At 44.1% G+C, this 20,059-nt stretch overlaps 1 protein-coding gene across 1 annotated transcript in view; it reads left to right on the top strand.

The window, feature by feature from the left end:
* The window catches only part of LOC139266198 (methyl-accepting chemotaxis protein 2-like), an 88,303-nt gene that overhangs the window by 52,556 nt on the left and 15,688 nt on the right, over window positions 1-20,059 (top strand). The gene's annotated exons all lie outside the window — the stretch shown is intronic.

Here is a 20,059-nt window from a genome sequence, read left to right on the forward strand (position 1 = left end):
GTCTGAGCTTGCATGACATCGCTCTGAGCTTGTATGACATCAGTCTGAGCTTGTATGACATCAGTCTGAGCTGCATGACATCAGTCGGAGCTTGTATGACATCAGTCTGAGCTTGTATGACATCAGTCGGAGCTTATATAACATCAGTCTGAGCTTGTCTTACATCAGTCTGAGCTTGTATGACATCAGTCTGAGATTACATGGAATCAGTCTGAGCTTGCATGACATCAGTCGGAGCTTATATAACATCAGTCTGAGCTTGCATGACATCGCTCTGAGCTTGTATGACATCAGTCTGAGCCTTGTATGACATGTCTGAGCTTGTATGACATCAGTCTGAGCCTTGTATGACATGTTTTAGCTGATATGACATCAGTCGGAGCTTATAGACATCAGTCTGAGTTTGCATGACATCAGTCTGAGCTTGTATGACATCAGTTGGAGCTTGTATGGCATTAGTCTGTTTGCATGACATCAGTCTGAGCTTCCATGACATCAGTCGGAGCTTGTATGACATCAGTCTGAGCTTACATGACATCAGTCTGAGCGTGTGTGACATCAGTCTGAGCTTTGTATGACATCAGTCTGAACTTGTATGACATCAGTCGGAGCTTGTATGACATCAGTCTGTTTGCATGACATCAGTCTGAGCTTGCATGACATCAGTCTGAACTTGTCTTACATCAGTCTGAGCTTGTATGACATCAGTCGGAACTTCTATCACATCAGTCTGAGCTTGTATGACATCAGTCTGAGCTTGTCTGACATCAGTCGGAACTTGTATGACATCAGTCAGAACTTGTATGACTTCAGTCTGAGCTTGTATGACATCAGTCTGAGCTGGTATGACATCAGTTGGAGCTTGTATGACCTCAGTCTGAGCATTGTAGACATCAGTCTGAGCTTACATGACATCAGTCTGAACTTGTATGACATTAGTCGGAACTTGTATGACATCAGTCTGAGCTAGTATGACATCAGTCTGAGCTTGTATGACATCAGTCTGAGCATGCATGACATCAGTCTGAGCTTGCATGACATCAGTCGGAGATTGTACGACATCAGTCTGAGCTTGTATGACATCAGGCGGAGCTTGTCTGACATCACTCGGAACTTGTATGACATCAGTTGGAGCTGGTATGACATCAGTTGGAGCGTGTATGACATCAGTCTGAGCTTTGTATGACATCAGTCTGAGCCTTGCATGACATCAGTCTGAACTTGTATGACATCAGTCTGAGCTTGTATGACATCAGTCTGAGCTTGTATGACATCAGTCTGAACATGCATGACATCAGTCTGAGCTTGCATGACATCAGTCGGAGCTTGCATGACATCAGTCTGAGCTTACATGACATCAGTCTGAGCTTGTATGACATCAGTCTGAGCTTGTATGACATCAGTCTGAGCTTGTATGACATCAGTCGGAGCTTATATGACATCAGTCGGAACTTGTATGACATAAGTCGGAGCGTGTATGACATCAGTCTGAGCTTTGTATGACATCAGTCTGTTTGCATGACATCAGTCTGAGCTTGCATGACATCAGTCTGAGCTTGTCTTACATCTGTCTGAGCTTGTATGACATCAGTCGGAAATTGTATGACATCAGTCTGAGCTTGTATGACATCAGTCTGAGCTTGTCTGACATCAGTCGGAACTTGTATGACATCAGTCGGAGCTGGCATGACATCAGTTAGAGCTTGTATGACCTCAGTCTGAGCATTGTAGACATCAGTCTGAGCTTACATGACATCAGTCTGAGCTTGTATGACATCAGTCTGAGCTTGTATGAATATCAGTCGGAGCTTGTATGATATTAGTCGGAATTGTATGACATCAGTCTTAGCTTGTATGACATCGGTCTGAGCTTGCATGAAATTGCTCTGAGCTTGTATGACATCAGTCTGAGTCTTGTATGACATCAGTCGGAGCTTGTATGACCTCAGTCTGAGCATTATAGACATCAGTCTGAGCTTACATGACATCAGTCTGAGCTTGTATGACATTAGTCGGAACTTGTATGACATCAGTCTGAGCTTGTATGACATCAGTCTTAGCTTGTATGACATCAGTCTGAGCTTGCATGACATCGCTCTGAGCTTGTATGACATCAGTCTGAGCTTGTATGACATCAGTCTGAGCTGCATGACATCAGTCGGAGCTTGCATGACATCAGTCTGAGCTTACATGACATCAGTCTGAGCTTGTATGACATCAGTCTGAGCTTGTATGACATCAGTCTGAGCTTGTATGACATCAGTCGGAGCTTATATGACATCAGTCGGAACTTGTATGACATAAGTCGGAGCGTGTAAGACATCAGTCTGAGCTTTGTATGACATCAGTCTGTTTGCATGACATCAGTCTGAACTTGCATGACATCAGTCTGAGCTTGTCTTACATCTGTCTGAGCTTGTATGACATCAGTCGGAAATTGTATGACATCAGTCTGAGCTTGTATGACATCAGTCTGAGCTTGTCTGACATCAGTCGGAACTTGTATGACATCAGTCGGAGCTGGCATGACATCAGTTGGAGCTTGTATGACCTCAGTCTGAGCATTGTAGACATCAGTCTGAGCTTACATGACATCAGTCTGAGCTTGTATGACATCAGTCTGAGCTTGTATGAATATCAGTCGGAGCTTGTATGATATTAGTCGGAATTGTATGACATCAGTCTTAGCTTGTATGACATCGGTCTGAGCTTGCATGAAATTGCTCTGAGCTTGTATGACATCAGTCTGAGTCTTGTATGACATCAGTCGGAGCTTGTATGACCTCAGTCTGAGCATTGTAGACATCAGTCTGAGCTTACATGACATCAGTCTGAGCTTGTATGACATTAGTCGGAACTTGTATGACATCAGTCTGAGCTTGTATGACATCAGTCTGAGCATGCATGACATCAGTCTGAGCTGCATGACATCAGTCGGAGCGTGTATGACATCAGTCTGAGCTTGTATGACATCAGTCGGAGCTTATATAACATCAGTCTGAGCTTGTCTTACATCAGCCTGAGCTTGTATGACATCAGTCTGAGATTACTTGGCATCAGTCTGAGCTTGTATGACATCAGTCTGAGCTTGCATGACATCAGTCGGAGCTTGTATGACATCAGTTGGAGCTTGTATGACATCAGTCTGAGCTTGCATGACATCAGTCGGAGCTTATATAACATCAGTCTGAGCTTGCATGACATCGCTCTGAGCTTGTATGACATCAGTCTGAGCCTTGTATGACATGTCTGAGCTTGTATGACATCAGTCTGAGCCTTGTATGACATGTTTTAGCTGATATGACATCAGTCGGAGCTTATAGACATCAGTCTGAGTTTGCATGACATCAGTCTGAGCTTGTATGACATCAGTTGGAGCTTGTATGGCATTAGTCTGTTTGCATGACATCAGTCTGAGCTTCCATGACATCAGTCGGAGCTTGTATGACATCAGTCTGAGCTTACATGACATCAGTCTGAGCGTGTATGACATCAGTCTGAGCTTTGTATGACATCAGTCTGAACTTGTATGACATCAGTCGGAGCTTGTATGACATCAGTCTGTTTGCATGACATCAGTCTGAGCTTGCATGACATCAGTCTGAACTTGTCTTACATCAGTCTGAGCTTGTATGACATCAGTCGGAACTTCTATCACATCAGTCTGAGCTTGTATGACATCAGTCTGAGCTTGTCTGACATCAGTCGGAACTTGTATGACATCAGTCAGAACTTGTATGACTTCAGTCTGAGCTTGTATGACATCAGTCTGAGCTGGTATGACATCAGTTGGAGCTTGTATGACCTCAGTCTGAGCATTGTAGACATCAGTCTGAGCTTACATGACATCAGTCTGAACTTGTATGACATTAGTCGGAACTTGTATGACATCAGTCTGAGCTAGTATGACATCAGTCTGAGCTTGTATGACATCAGTCTGAGCATGCATGACATCAGTCTGAGCTTGCATGACATCAGTCGGAGATTGTACGACATCAGTCTGAGCTTGTATGACATCAGGCGGAGCTTGTCTGACATCAGTCGGAACTTGTATGACATCAGTTGGAGCTGGTATGACATCAGTTGGAGCGTGTATGACATCAGTCTGAGCTTTGTATGACATCAGTCTGAGCCTTGCATGACATCAGTCTGAACTTGTATGACATCAGTCTGAGCTTGTATGACATCAGTCTGAGCTTGTATGACATCAGTCTGAACATGCATGACATCAGTCTGAGCTTGCATGACATCAGTCGGAGCTTGCATGACATCAGTCTGAGCTTACATGACATCAGTCTGAGCTTGTATGACATCAGTCTGAGCTTGTATGACATCAGTCTGAGCTTGTATGACATCAGTCGGAGCTTATATGACATCAGTCGGAACTTGTATGACATAAGTCGGAGCGTGTATGACATCAGTCTGAGCTTTGTATGACATCAGTCTGTTTGCATGACATCAGTCTGAGCTTGCATGACATCAGTCTGAGCTTGTCTTACATCTGTCTGAGCTTGTATGACATCAGTCGGAAATTGTATGACATCAGTCTGAGCTTGTATGACATCAGTCTGAGCTTGTCTGACATCAGTCGGAACTTGTATGACATCAGTCGGAGCTGGCATGACATCAGTTAGAGCTTGTATGACCTCAGTCTGAGCATTGTAGACATCAGTCTGAGCTTACATGACATCAGTCTGAGCTTGTATGACATCAGTCTGAGCTTGTATGAATATCAGTCGGAGCTTGTATGATATTAGTCGGAATTGTATGACATCAGTCTTAGCTTGTATGACATCGGTCTGAGCTTGCATGAAATTGCTCTGAGCTTGTATGACATCAGTCTGAGTCTTGTATGACATCAGTCGGAGCTTGTATGACCTCAGTCTGAGCATTATAGACATCAGTCTGAGCTTACATGACATCAGTCTGAGCTTGTATGACATTAGTCGGAACTTGTATGACATCAGTCTGAGCTTGTATGACATCAGTCTTAGCTTGTATGACATCAGTCTGAGCTTGCATGACATCGCTCTGAGCTTGTATGACATCAGTCTGAGCTTGTATGACATCAGTCTGAGCTGCATGACATCAGTCGGAGCTTGTATGACATCAGTCTGAGCTTGTATGACATCAGTCGGAGCTTATATAACATCAGTCTGAGCTTGTCTTACATCAGTCTGAGCTTGTATGACATCAGTCTGAGATTACATGGAATCAGTCTGAGCTTGTATGCCATCAGTCTGAGTTAGCATGATATCAGTCTGAGCTTGCATGAAATCAGTCCAAGCTGGTATGACCCGTCGGAGCTTGTATGACATCAGTCTGACCCTTGCATGACATCTGTCTGAACTTGTATGACATCAGTCGGAGTTGTATGACATCAGTCTGTTTGCAGGACATCGCTCTGACCTTGCATGACATCAGTCTGAGCTTGTCTTACATCAGTCTGAGCTTGTATGACATCAGTCGGAAGTTGTATGACATCAGTCGGAGCTTGTATGACATTAGTCTGTTTGCATGACCTCAGTCTGAGCTTGTCTTACATCAGTCTGAGCTTGTATGACATCAGTCGGAACTTGTATGACATCAGTCTGAGCTTGTATGACATCAGTCTGAGCTTGTCTGACATCAGTCGGAGCTTGTATGACATTAGTCGGAATTGTATGACATCAGTCTTAGCTTGTATGACATCGGTCTGAGCTTGCATGAAATTGCTCTGAGCTTGTATGACATCAGTCTGAGTCTTGTATGACATCAGTCGGAGTTTGTATGACCTCAGTCTGAGCATTGTAGACATCAGTCTGAGCTTACATGACATCAGTCTGAGCTTGTATGACATTAGTCGGAACTTGTATGACATCAGTCTGAGCTTGTATGTCATCAGTCTGAGCATGCATGACATCAGTCTGAGCTGCATGACATCAGTCGGAGCTTGTATGACATCAGTCTGAGCTTGTATGACATCAGTCGGAGCTTATATAACATCAGTCTGAGCTTGTCTTACATCAGCCTGAGCTTGTATGACATCAGTCTGAGATTACTTGGCATCAGTCTGAGCTTGTATGCCATCAGTCTGAGTTAGCATGATATCAGTCTGAGCTTGCATGAAATCAGTCGGAGGTGGTATGACCAGTTGGAGCTTGTATGACATCAGTCTGAGCATTGTATGACATCAGTCTGAGCTTGTATGACATCAATCGGAGCTTGTCTGACATCATTCGGAGCTTGTCTGACATCAGTCGGAGCTTGTATGACATCGCTCTGAGCTTGTATGACTTCTGTCTGAACCTTGTATGACATGTCTGAGCTTGTTTAACATCAGTCTGAGCCTTGTATGACATGTCTCAGCTTGTATGACATCTGTCTGAGCTTGTATGACATCAGTCTGAGCTTGTATGGCATTAGTCTGTTTGCATGACATCAGTCTGAGCGTGTATGACATCAGTCTGAGCTTTGTATGACATCAGTCTGAACTTGTATGACATCAGTCGGAGCTTGTATGACATCAGTCTGTTTGCATGACATCAGTCTGAGCTTGCATGACATCAGTCTGAGCTTGTCTTACATCAGTCTGAGCTTGTATGACATCAGTCGGAACTTCTATCACATCAGTCTGAGCTTGTATGACATCAGTCTGAGCTTGTCTGACATCAGTCGGAACTTGTATGACATCAGTCAGAACTTGTATGACTTCAGTCTGAGCTTGTATGACATCAGTCTGAGCTGGTATGACATCAGTTGGAGCTTGTATGACCTCAGTCTGAGCATTGTAGACATCAGTCTGAGCTTACATGACATCAGTCTGAACTTGTATGACATTAGTCGGAACTTGTATGACATCAGTCTGAGCTAGTATGACATCAGTCTGAGCTTGTATGACATCAGTCTGAGCATGCATGACATCAGTCTGAGCTTGCATGACATCAGTCGGAGATTGTACGACATCAGTCTGAGCTTGTATGACATCAGCCGGAGCTTGTCTGACATCAGTCGGAACTTGTATGACATCAGTCGGAGCTGGTATGACATCAGTTGGAGCGTGTATGACATCAGTCTGAGCTTTGTATGACATCAGTCTGAGCCTTGCATGACATCAGTCTGAACTTGTATGACATCAGTCTGAGCTTGTATGACATCAGTCTGAGTTGTATGACATCAGTCTGAACATGCATGACATCAGTCTGAGCTTGCATGACATCAGTCGGAGCTTGCATGACATCAGTCTGAGCTTACATGACATCAGTCTGAGCTTGTATGACATCAGTCTGAGCTTGTATGACATCAGTCTGAGCTTGTATGACATCAGTCGGAGCTTATATGACATCAGTCGGAACTTGTATGACATAAGTCGGAGCGTGTATGACATCAGTCTGAGCTTTGTATGACATCAGTCTGTTTGCATGACATCAGTCTGAGCTTGCATGACATCAGTCTGAGCTTGTCTTACATCTGTCTGAGCTTGTATGACATCAGTCGGAAATTGTATGACATCAGTCTGAGCTTGTATGACATCAGTCTGAGCTTGTCTGACATCAGTCGGAACTTGTATGACATCAGTCGGAGCTGGCATGACATCAGTTGGAGCTTGTATGACCTCAGTCTGAGCATTGTAGACATCAGTCTGAGCTTACATGACATCAGTCTGAGCTTGTATGACATCAGTCTGAGCTTGTATGAATATCAGTCGGAGCTTGTATGATATTAGTCGGAATTGTATGACATCAGTCTTAGCTTGTATGACATCGGTCTGAGCTTGCATGAAATTGCTCTGAGCTTGTATGACATCAGTCTGAGTCTTGTATGACATCAGTCGGAGCTTGTATGACCTCAGTCTGAGCATTGTAGACATCAGTCTGAGCTTACATGACATCAGTCTGAGCTTGTATGACATTAGTCGGAACTTGTATGACATCAGTCTGAGCTTGTATGACATCAGTCTGAGCATGCATGACATCACTCTGAGCTGCATGACATCAGTCGGAGCGTGTATGACATCAGTCTGAGCTTGTATGACATCAGTCGGAGTTTATATAACATCAGTCTGAGCTTGTCTTACATCAGCCTGAGCTTGTATGACATCAGTCTGAGATTACTTGGCATCAGTCTGAGCTTGTATGACATCAGTCTGAGCTTGCATGACATCAGTCGGAGCTTGTATGACATCAGTTGGAGCTTGTATGACATCAGTCTGAGCTTGCATGACATCAGTCGGAGCTTATATAACATCAGTCTGAGCTTGCATGACATCGCTCTGAGCTTGTATGACATCAGTCTGAGCCTTGTATGACATGTCTGAGCTTGTATGACATCAGTCTGAGCCTTGTATGACATGTTTTAGCTGATATGACATCAGTCGGAGTTTATAGACATCAGTCTGAGTTTGCATGACATCAGTCTGAGCTTGTATGACATCAGTTGGAGCTTGTATGGCATTAGTCTGTTTGCATGACATCAGTCTGAGCTTCCATGACATCAGTCGGAGCTTGTATGACATCAGTCTGAGCTTACATGACATCAGTCTGAGCGTGTATGACATCAGTCTGAGCTTTGTATGACATCAGTCTGAACTTGTATGACATCAGTCGGAGCTTGTATGACATCAGTCTGTTTGCATGACATCAGTCTGAGCTTGCATGACATCAGTCTGAGCTTGTCTTACATCAGTCTGAGCTTGTATGACATCAGTCGGAACTTCTATCACATCAGTCTGAGCTTGTATGACATCAGTCTGAGCTTGTCTGACATCAGTCGGAACTTGTATGACATCAGTCAGAACTTGTATGACTTCAGTCTGAGCTTGTATGACATCAGTCTGAGCTGGTATGACATCAGTTGGAGCTTGTATGACCTCAGTCTGAGCATTGTAGACATCAGTCTGAGCTTACATGACATCAGTCTGAACTTGTATGACATTAGTCGGAACTTGTATGACATCAGTCTGAGCTAGTATGACATCAGTCTGAGCTTGTATGACATCAGTCTGAGCATGCATGACATCAGTCTGAGCTTGCATGACATCAGTCGGAGATTGTACGACATCAGTCTGAGCTTGTATGACATCAGGCGGAGCTTGTCTGACATCAGTCGGAACTTGTATGACATCAGTCGGAGCTGGTATGACATCAGTTGGAGCGTGTATGACATCAGTCTGAGCTTTGTATGACATCAGTCTGAGCCTTGCATGACATCAGTCTGAACTTGTATGACATCAGTCTGAGCTTGTATGACATCAGTCTGAGCTTGTATGACATCAGTCTGAACATGCATGACATCAGTCTGAGCTTGCATGACATCAGTCGGAGCTTGCATGACATCAGTCTGAGCTTACATGACATCAGTCTGAGCTTGTATGACATCAGTCTGAGCTTGTATGACATCAGTCTGAGCTTGTATGACATCAGTCGGAGCTTATATGACATCAGTCGGAACTTGTATGACATAAGTCGGAGCGTGTATGACATCAGTCTGAGCTTTGTATGACATCAGTCTGTTTGCATGACATCAGTCTGAGCTTGCATGACATCAGTCTGAGCTTGTCTTACATCAGTCTGAGCTTGTATGACATCAGTCGGAAGTTGTATGACATCAGTCGGAGCTTGTATGACATTAGTCTGTTTGCATGACCTCAGTCTGAGCTTGTCTTACATCAGTCTGAGCTTGTATGACATCAGTCGGAACTTGTATGACATCAGTCTGAGCTTGTATGACATCAGTCTGAGCTTGTCTGACATCAGTCGGAGCTTGTATGACATTAGTCGGAATTGTATGACATCAGTCTTAGCTTGTATGACATCGGTCTGAGCTTGCATGAAATTGCTCTGAGCTTGTATGACATCAGTCTGAGTCTTGTATGACATCAGTCGGAGCTTGTATGACCTCAGTCTGAGCATTGTAGACATCAGTCTGAGCTTACATCAGTCTGAGCTTGTATGACATTAGTCGGAACTTGTATGACATCAGTCTGAGCTTGTATGTCATCAGTCTGAGCATGCATGACATCAGTCTGAGCTGCATGACATCAGTCGGAGCTTGTATGACATCAGTCTGAGCTTGTATGACATCAGTCGGAGCTTATATAACATCAGTCTGAGCTTGTCTTACATCAGCCTGAGCTTGTATGACATCAGTCTGAGATTACTTGGCATCAGTCTGAGCTTGTATGCCATCAGTCTGAGTTAGCATGATATCAGTCTGAGCTTGCATGAAATCAGTCGGAGGTGGTATGACCAGTTGGAGCTTGTATGACATCAGTCTGAGCATTGTATGACATCAGTCTGAGCTTGTATGACATCAATCGGAGCTTGTCTGACATCAGTCGGAGCTTGTATGACATCGCTCTGAGCTTGTATGACTTCTGTCTGAGCCTTGTATGACATGTCTGAGCTTGTTTAACATCAGTCTGAGCCTTGTATGACATGTCTCAGCTTGTATGACATCTGTCTGAGCTTGTATGACATCAGTCTGAGCTTGTATGGCATTAGTCTGTTTGCATGACATCAGTCTGAGCTTCCATGACATCAGTCGGAGCTTGTATGACATCAGTCTGAGCTTACATGACATCAGTCTGAGCTTGTATGACATCAGTCTGAGCTTGCATGACATCAGTCTGAGCTTATGTGACATCAGTCGGAACTTGTATGACATCAGTCGGAGCGTGTATGTCATCAGTCTGAGCTTTGTATGTCATCAGTCTGAGCCTTGCATGATATCAGTCTGAACTTGTATGACATCAGTCTGAGCTTGCATGACATCAGTCTGAGCTTGTCTTACATCAGTCTGAGCTTGTATGACATCAGTCGGAACTTGTATGACATCAGTCTGAGCTAGTATGACATCAGTCTGAGCTTGTATGACATCAGTCTGAGCATGCATGACATCAGTCTGAGCTTGCATGACATCAGTCGGAGATTGTACGACATCAGTCTGAGCTTGTATGACATCAGGCGGAGCTTGTCTGACATCAGTCGGAACTTGTATGACATCAGTCGGAGCTGGTATGACATCAGTTGGAGCGTGTATGACATCAGTCTGAGCTTGTTTGACATCAGTCTGAGCATGCATGACATCAGTCTGAGCTTGCATGACATCAGTCGGAGCTTGTATGGCATCAGTCTCAGCTTACATGACATCAGTCTGAGCTTGTATGACATCAGTCTGAGCTTGTATGACATCAGTCTGAGCTTGCATGACATCAGTCGGAGCTTATATAACATCAGTCTGAGCTTGCATGACATCGCTCTGAGCTTGTATGACATCAGTCTGAGCCTTGTATGACATGTCTGAGCTTGTATGACATCAGTCTGAGCCTTGTATGACATGTTTTAGCTGATATGACATCAGTCGGAGCTTATAGACATCAGTCTGAGTTTGCATGACATCAGTCTGAGCTTGTATGACATCAGTTGGAGCTTGTATGGCATTAGTCTGTTTGCATGACATCAGTCTGAGCTTCCATGACATCAGTCGGAGCTTGTATGACATCAGTCTGAGCTTACATGACATCAGTCTGAGCGTGTATGACATCAGTCTGAGCTTTGTATGACATCAGTCTGAACTTGTATGACATCAGTCGGAGCTTGTATGACATCAGTCTGTTTGCATGACATCAGTCTGAGCTTGCATGACATCAGTCTGAGCTTGTCTTACATCAGTCTGAGCTTGTATGACATCAGTCGGAACTTCTATCACATCAGTCTGAGCTTGTATGACATCAGTCTGAGCTTGTCTGACATCAGTCGGAACTTGTATGACATCAGTCAGAACTTGTATGACTTCAGTCTGAGCTTGTATGACATCAGTCTGAGCTGGTATGACATCAGTTGGAGCTTGTATGACCTCAGTCTGAGCATTGTAGACATCAGTCTGAGCTTACATGACATCAGTCTGAACTTGTATGACATTAGTCGGAACTTGTATGACATCAGTCTGAGCTAGTATGACATCAGTCTGAGCTTGTATGACATCAGTCTGAGCATGCATGACATCAGTCTGAGCTTGCATGACATCAGTCGGAGATTGTACGACATCAGTCTGAGCTTGTATGACATCAGGCGGAGCTTGTCTGACATCAGTCGGAACTTGTATGACATCAGTCGGAGCTGGTATGACATCAGTTGGAGCGTGTATGACATCAGTCTGAGCTTTGTATGACATCAGTCTGAGCCTTGCATGACATCAGTCTGAACTTGTATGACATCAGTCTGAGCTTGTATGACATCAGTCTGAGCTTGTATGACATCAGTCTGAACATGCATGACATCAGTCTGAGCTTGCATGACATCAGTCGGAGCTTGCATGACATCAGTCTGAGCTTACATGACATCAGTCTGAGCTTGTATGACATCAGTCTGAGCTTGTATGACATCAGTCGGAGCTTATATGACATCAGTCGGAACTTGTATGACATAAGTCGGAGCGTGTATGACATCAGTCTGAGCTTTGTATGACATCAGTCTGTTTGCATGACATCAGTCTGAGCTTGCATGACATCAGTCTGAGCTTGTCTTACATCTGTCTGAGCTTGTATGACATCAGTCGGAAATTGTATGACATCAGTCTGAGCTTGTATGACATCAGTCTGAGCTTGTCTGACATCAGTCGGAACTTGTATGACATCAGTCGGAGCTGGCATGACATCAGTTGGAGCTTGTATGACCTCAGTCTGAGCATTGTAGACATCAGTCTGAGCTTACATGACATCAGTCTGAGCTTGTATGACATCAGTCTGAGCTTGTATGAATAGCAGTCGGAGCTTGTATGATATTAGTCGGAGATTGTACGACATCAGTCTGAGCTTGTATGACATCAGGCGGAGCTTGTCTGACATCAGTCGGAACTTGTATGACATCAGTCGGAGCTGGTATGACATCAGTTGGAGCGTGTATGACATCAGTCTGAGCTTGTTTGACATCAGTCTGAGCATGCATGACATCAGTCTGAGCTTGCATGACATCAGTCGGAGCTTGTATGGCATCAGTGTCAGCTTACATGACATCAGTCTGAGCTTGTATGACATCAGTCTGAGCTTGTATGACATCAGTCTGAGCTTGCATGACATCAGTCGGAGCTTATATAACATCAGTCTGAGCTTGCATGACATCGCTCTGAGCTTGTATGACATCAGTCTGAGCCTTGTATGACATGTCTGAGCTTGTATGACATCAGTCTGAGCCTTGTATGACATGTTTTAGCTGATATGACATCAGTCGGAGCTTATAGACATCAGTCTGAGTTTGCATGACATCAGTCTGAGCTTGTATGACATCAGTTGGAGCTTGTATGGCATTAGTCTGTTTGCATGACATCAGTCTGAGCTTCCATGACATCAGTCGGAGCTTGTATGACATCAGTCTGAGCTTACATGACATCAGTCTGAGCGTGTATGACATCAGTCTGAGCTTTGTATGACATCAGTCTGAACTTGTATGACATCAGTCGGAGCTTGTATGACATCAGTCTGTTTGCATGACATCAGTCTGAGCTTGCATGACATCAGTCTGAGCTTGTCTTACATCAGTCTGAGCTTGTATGACATCAGTCGGAACTTCTATCACATCAGTCTGAGCTTGTATGACATCAGTCTGAGCTTGTCTGACATCAGTCGGAACTTGTATGACATCAGTCAGAACTTGTATGACTTCAGTCTGAGCTTGTATGACATCAGTCTGAGCTGGTATGACATCAGTTGGAGCTTGTATGACCTCAGTCTGAGCATTGTAGACATCAGTCTGAGCTTACATGACATCAGTCTGAACTTGTATGACATTAGTCGGAACTTGTATGACATCAGTCTGAGCTAGTATGACATCAGTCTGAGCTTGTATGACATCAGTCTGAGCATGCATGACATCAGTCTGAGCTTGCATGACATCAGTCGGAGATTGTACGACATCAGTCTGAGCTTGTATGACATCAGCCGGAGCTTGTCTGACATCAGTCGGAACTTGTATGACATCAGTCGGAGCTGGTATGACATCAGTTGAGCCTTGCATGACATCAGTCTGAACTTGTATGACATCAGTCTGAGCTTGTATGACATCAGTCTGAGCTTGTATGACATCAGTCTGAACATGCATGACATCAGTCTGAGCTTGCATGACATCAGTCGGAGCTTGCATGACATCAGTCTGAGCTTACATGACATCAGTCTGAGCTTGTATGACATCAGTCTGAGCTTGTATGACATCAGTCTGAGCTTGTATGACATCAGTCGGAGCTTATATGACATCAGTCGGAACTTGTATGACATAAGTCGGAGCGTGTATGACATCAGTCTGAGCTTTGTATGACATCAGTCTGTTTGCATGACATCAGTCTGAGCTTGCATGACATCAGTCTGAGCTTGTCTTACATCTGTCTGAGCTTGTATGACATCAGTCGGAAATTGTATGACATCAGTCTGAGCTTGTATGACATCAGTCTGAGCTTGTCTGACATCAGTCGGAACTTGTATGACATCAGTCGGAGCTGGCATGACATCAGTTGGAGCTTGTATGACCTCAGTCTGAGCATTGTAGACATCAGTCTGAGCTTACATGACATCAGTCTGAGCTTGTATGACATCAGTCTGAGCTTGTATGAATATCAGTCGCAGCTTGTATGATATTAGTCAGAATTGTATGACATCAGTCTTAGCTTGTATGACATCGGTCTGAGCTTGCATGAAATTGCTCTGAGCTTGTATGACATCAGTCTGAGTCTTGTATGACATCAGTCGGAGCTTGTATGACCTCAGTCTGAGCATTATAGACATCAGTCTGAGCTTACATGACATCAGTCTGAGCTTGTATGACATTAGTCGGAACTTGTATGACATCAGTCTGAGCTTGTATGACATCAGTCTTAGCTTGTATGACATCAGTCTGAGCTTGCATGACATCGCTCTGAGCTTGTATGACATCAGTCTGAGCTTGTATGACATCAGTCTGAGCTGCATGACATCAGTCGGAGCTTGTATGACATCAGTCTGAGCTTGTATGACATCAGTCGGAGCTTATATAACATCAGTCTGAGCTTGTCTTACATCAGTCTGAGCTTGTATGACATCAGTCTGAGATTACATGGAATCAGTCTGAGCTTGTATGCCATCAGTCTGAGTTAGCATGATATCAGTCTGAGCTTGCATGAAATCAGTCCAAGCTGTTATGACCAGTCGGAGCTTGTATGACATCAGTCTGACCCTTGCATGACATCTGTCTGAACTTGTATGACATCAGTCGGAGTTGTATGACATCAGTCTGTTTGCATGACATCGCTCTGACCTTGCATGACATCAGTCTGAGCTTGTCTTACATCAGTCTGAGCTTGTATGACATCAGTCGGAAGTTGTATGACATCAGTCGGAGCTTGTATGACATTAGTCTGTTTGCATGACCTCAGTCTGAGCTTGTCTTACATCAGTCTGAGCTTGTATGACATCAGTCGGAACTTGTATGACATCAGTCTGAGCTTGTATGACATCAGTCTGAGCTTGTCTGACATCAGTCGGAGCTTGTATGACATTAGTCGGAATTGTATGACATCAGTCTTAGCTTGTATGACATCGGTCTGAGCTTGCATGAAATTGCTCTGAGCTTGTATGACATCAGTCTGAGTCTTGTATGACATCAGTCGGAGCTTGTATGACCTCAGTCTGAGCATTGTAGACATCAGTCTGAGCTTACATGACATCAGTCTGAGCTTGTATGACATTAGTCGGAACTTGTATGACATCAGTCTGAGCTTGTATGTCATCAGTCTGAGCATGCATGACATCAGTCTGAGCTGCATGACATCAGTCGGAGCTTGTATGACATCAGTCTGAGCTTGTATGACATCAGTCGGAGCTTATATAACATCAGTCTGAGCTTGTCTTACATCAGCCTGAGCTTGTATGACATCAGTCTGAGATTACTTGGCATCAGTCTGAGCTTGTATGCCATCAGTCTGAGTTAGCATGATATCAGTCTGAGCTTGCATGAAATCAGTCGGAGGTGGTATGACCAGTTGGAGCTTGTATGACATCAGTCTGAGCATTGTATGACATCAGTCTGAGCTTGTATGACATCAATCGGAGCTTGTCTGACATCATTCGGAGCTTGTCTGACATCAGTCGGGCTTGTATGACATCGCTCTGAGCTTGTATGACTTCTGTCTGAGCCTTGTATGACATGTCTGAGCTTGTTTAACATCAGTCTGAGCCTTGTATGACATGTCTCAGCTTGTATGACATCTGTCTGAGCTTGTATGACATCAGTCTGAGCTTGTATGGCATTAGTCTGTTTGCATGACATCAGTCTGAGCTTCCATGACATCAGTCGGAGCTTGTATGACATCAGTCTGAGCTTACATGACATCAGTCTGAGCTTGTATGACATCAGTCTGAGCTTGCATGACATCAGTCTGAGCTTATGTGACATCAGTCGGAACTTGTATGACATCAGTCGGAGCGTGTATGTCATCAGTCTGAGCTTTGTATGTCATCAGTCTGAGCCTTGCATGATATCAGTCTGAACTTGTATGACATCAGTCTGAGCTTGCATGACATCAGTCTGAGCTTGTCTTACATCAGTCTGAGCTTGTATGACATCAGTCGGAACTTGTATGACATCAGTCTGAGCTAGTATGACATCAGTCTGAGCTTGTATGACATCAGTCTGAGCATGCATGACATCAGTCTGAGCTTGCATGACATCAGTCGGAGATTGTACGACATCAGTCTGAGCTTGTATGACATCAGGCGGAGCTTGTCTGACATCAGTCGGAACTTGTATGACATCAGTCGGAGCTGGTATGACATCAGTTGGAGCGTGTATGACATCAGTCTGAGCTTGTTTGACATCAGTCTGAGCATGCATGACATCAGTCTGAGCTTGCATGACATCAGTCGGAGCTTGTATGGCATCAGTCTCAGCTTACATGACATCAGTCTGAGCTTGTATGACATCAGTCTGAGCTTGTATGACATCAGTCTGAGCTTGTATGACATCAGTCGGAGCTTATATGACATCAGTCGGAACTTGTATGGCATCAGTCGGAGCGTGTATGACATAAGTCTGAGCTTTGTATGACATCAGTCTGTTTGCATGACATCAGTCTGAGCTTGCATGACATCAGTCTGAGCTTGTCTTACATCAGTCTGAGCTTGTATGACATCAGTCGGAACTTGTATGACATCAGTCTGAGCTTGTATGACATCAGTCTGAGCTTGTCTGACATCAGTCTGAGCTTGTATGACATCAGTCGGAACTTGTATGAGATCAGTCTGAGCTTGTATGACATCAGTCTGAGCTTGTCTGACATCAGTCGGAAATTGTATGACATCAGTCGGAGCTGGCATGACATCAGGTGGAGCTTGTATGACCTCAGTCTGAGCATTGTAGACATCAGTCTGCGCTTACATGACATCAGTCTGAGCTTGTATGACATCAGTCTGAGCTTGTATGAATATCAGTCGGAGCTTGTATGACATTAGTCGGAATTGTATGACATCAGTCTGAGCTTATATAACATCAGTCTGAGCTTGCATGAAATTGCTCTGAGCTTGTATGACATCAGTCTGAGTCTTGTATGACATCAGTCGGAGCTTGTATGACCTCAGTCTGAGCATTATAGACATCAGTCTGAGCTTACATGACATCAGTCTGAGCTTGTATGATATTAGTCGGAACTTGTATGACATCAGTCTGAGCTTGTCTTACATCAGTCTGAGCTTGTATGACATCAGTCTGAGATTACATGGAATCAGTCTGAGCTTGTATGACATCAGTCTGAGTTAGCATGATATCAGTCTGAGCTTCATTGAAATCAGTCCAAGCTGGTATGACCCGTCGGAGCTTGTATGACATCAGTCTGAGCATTGTATGACATCAGTCTGAGCTTGTATGACATCAGTCTGAGCTTGTATGACATCAGTCGGAGCTTGTCTGACATCAGTCGGAGCTTGTCTGACATCAGTCGGAGCTTGTATGACATCGCTCTGAGCTTGTATGACTTCTGTCTGAGCCTTGTATGACATGTCTGAGCTTGTTTAACATCAGTCTGAGCCTTGTATGACATGTCTCAGCTTGTATGACATCAGTCGGAACTTATAGACATCAGTCTGAGTTTGCATGACCTCAGTCTGAGCTTGTATGACATCAGTCGGAGCTTGTATGACATTAGTCTGTTTGCATGACATCAGTCGGAGCTTGTATGACATCAGTCTGAGCTTGCATGACATCGCTCTGAGCTTGTATGACATCAGTCTGAGCCTTGTATGACATGTCTGAGCTTGTATGACATCAGTCTGAGCCTTGTATGACATGTCTCAGCTGATATGACATCAGTCGGAGCTTATAGACATCAGTCTGAGTTTGCATGACATCAGTGTGAGCTTGTATGACATCAGTTGGAGCTTGTATGGCATTAGTCTGTTTGCATGACATCAGTCTGAGCTTCCATGACATCAGTCGGAGCTTGTATGACATCAGTCTGAGCTTGCATGACATCAGTCTGAGCTTGTATGACATCAGTCTGAGCTTGTATGACATCAGTCTGAGCTTGCATGACATCAGTCGGAGCTTATATGACATCAGTCGGAACTTGTATGACATCAGTCGGAGCGTGTATGACATCAGTCTGAGCTTATATAACATCAGTCTGAGCTTGTCTTACATCAGTCTGAGCTTGTATGACATCAGTCTGAGATTACATGGCATCAGTCTGAGTTGGCATGATATCAGTCTGAGCTTGCATGAAATCAGTCGGAGGTGGTATGACCAGTCGAAGCTTGTATGACATCAGTCTGAGCATTGTATGACATCGCTCTGAGCTTGTATGACTTCTGTCTGAGCCTTGTATGACATGTCTGAGCTTGTTTAACATCAGTCTGAGCCTTGTATGACATGTCTCAGCTTGTATGACATCAGTCGGAACTTATAGACATCAGTCTGAGTTTGCATGACCTCAGTCTGAGCTTGTATGACATCAGTCGGAGCTTGTATGACATTAGTCTGCTTGCATGACATCAGTCTGAGGTTGCATGACATCAGTCGGAGCTTGTATGACATCAGTCTGAGCTTGTGACATCAGTCGGAGCTTGTATGACATCAGTCGGAGCATTGTATGACATCAGTCTGAGCTTGCATGACATCAGTCGGAGCTTGTATGACATCAGTTGGAGCTTGTATGACATCAGTCTGAGCTTGCATGACATCAGTCGGAGCTTATATAACATCAGTCTGAGCTTGCATGACATCGCTCTGAGCTTGTATGACATCAGTCTGAGCCTTGTATGACATGTCTGAGCTTGTATGACATCAGTCTGAGTCTTGTATGACATGTCTCAGCTGATATGACATCAGTCGGAGCTTATAGACATCAGTCTGAGTTTGCATGACATCAGTCTGAGCTTGTATGACATCAGTTGGAGCTTGTATGGCATTAGTCTGTTTGCATGACATCAGTCTGAGCTTCCATGACATCAGTCGGAGCTTGTATGACATCAGTCTGAGCTTACATGACATCAGTCTGAGCGTGTATGACATCAGTCTGAGCTTTGTATGACATCAGTCTGAGCCTTGCATGACATCAGTCTGAACTTGTATGACATCAGTCGGAGCTTGTATGACATCAGTCTGTTTGCATGACATCAGTCTGAGCTTGCATGACATCAGTCTGAGCTTGTCTTACATCAGTCTGAGCTTGTATGACATCAGTCGGAACTTCTATCACATCAGTCTGAGCTTGTATGACATCAGTCTGAGCTTGTCTGACATCAGTCAGAACTTGTATGACATCAGTCAGAACTTGTATGACTTCAGTCTGAGCTTGTATGACATCAGTCTGAGCTTGTCTGACATCAGTCGGAACGTATGACATCAGTCGGAGCTGGTATGACATCAGTTGGAGCTTGTATGACCTCAGTCTGAGCATTGTAGACATCAGTCTGAGCTTACATGACATCAGTCTGAACTTGTATGACATTAGTCGGAACTTGTATGACATCAGTCTGAGCTTGTCTGACATCAGTCGGAACTTGTATGACATCAGTCAGACCTTGTATGACTTCAGTCTGAGCTTGTATGACATCAGTCTGAGC

This window comes from Pristiophorus japonicus, chromosome 6 (assembly GCF_044704955.1).
Source record: "Pristiophorus japonicus isolate sPriJap1 chromosome 6, sPriJap1.hap1, whole genome shotgun sequence".
Lineage (NCBI taxonomy): Eukaryota > Metazoa > Chordata > Chondrichthyes > Pristiophoridae > Pristiophorus > Pristiophorus japonicus.